Source organism: Gavialis gangeticus, unplaced genomic scaffold, assembly GCF_001723915.1.
Source record: "Gavialis gangeticus isolate Ggan-Ray unplaced genomic scaffold, GavGan_comp1, whole genome shotgun sequence".
NCBI classification, from domain to species: domain Eukaryota; kingdom Metazoa; phylum Chordata; order Crocodylia; family Gavialidae; genus Gavialis; species Gavialis gangeticus.
In genome coordinates, this window is record NW_017729032.1 from 20,712,460 (window position 1) to 20,713,128 (window position 669).

Below are 669 nucleotides of genomic sequence, written 5' to 3' on the forward strand. Positions count from 1 at the left end.
ACACACTTGAAAAATAGGCTCTCATGATTTAGATGCCAAATGCCTTGATTTTTAAGAGTTTATCTCATGACTTTTGACATGGTGGAGTTGGCAATACTGTTTCAATGACTGAGTAGGCCAAGAGAGACAGCAAAAACCGAAAGCATTGTGCTCCATTTTGGAAACTGTGTTGAGGCCTATGGCGGTGAGTGTTTTTTGTTCAGAAGAGAGAATGGGTTGAATTTGTGGTAGGGAAGGGAGAGGGAATGAATTGTAAGGGTGGAAAAAAAAAGAAAAAAAAGGAGTGACTTGTGGGAGAGGAGGGAAGGTGCTGTTCCTAGAGTGGGTGTGTGCCCACAGTGCAGACTGGGGAGGTCATTCTGTTTATTCCACCAGGACAAGTCTCATGCACACAGGCTCTACCAAGAAGGGCACTTCCTGGCTTCAGTAGTAGCCCAAATTCCTAGGAGCTGTCTCTGAACGGATCACCCCTTTTCTTTTCAATTCATCCAAAGAAGCCCAATGCCTACTGCAAAACTATTGCCCTGTCCAGTGCCTCTCACCCCAGCCTGCACACCGCATATGCTTTCTACCCCCCCCAGGGTAACTTGCCACGCATCAGAGGGCATGTGGCACAGGCATTCCCCGGGGACAGCTAGTGGTGGCGCAAGGTGCTCTGCTGCTGCTTTT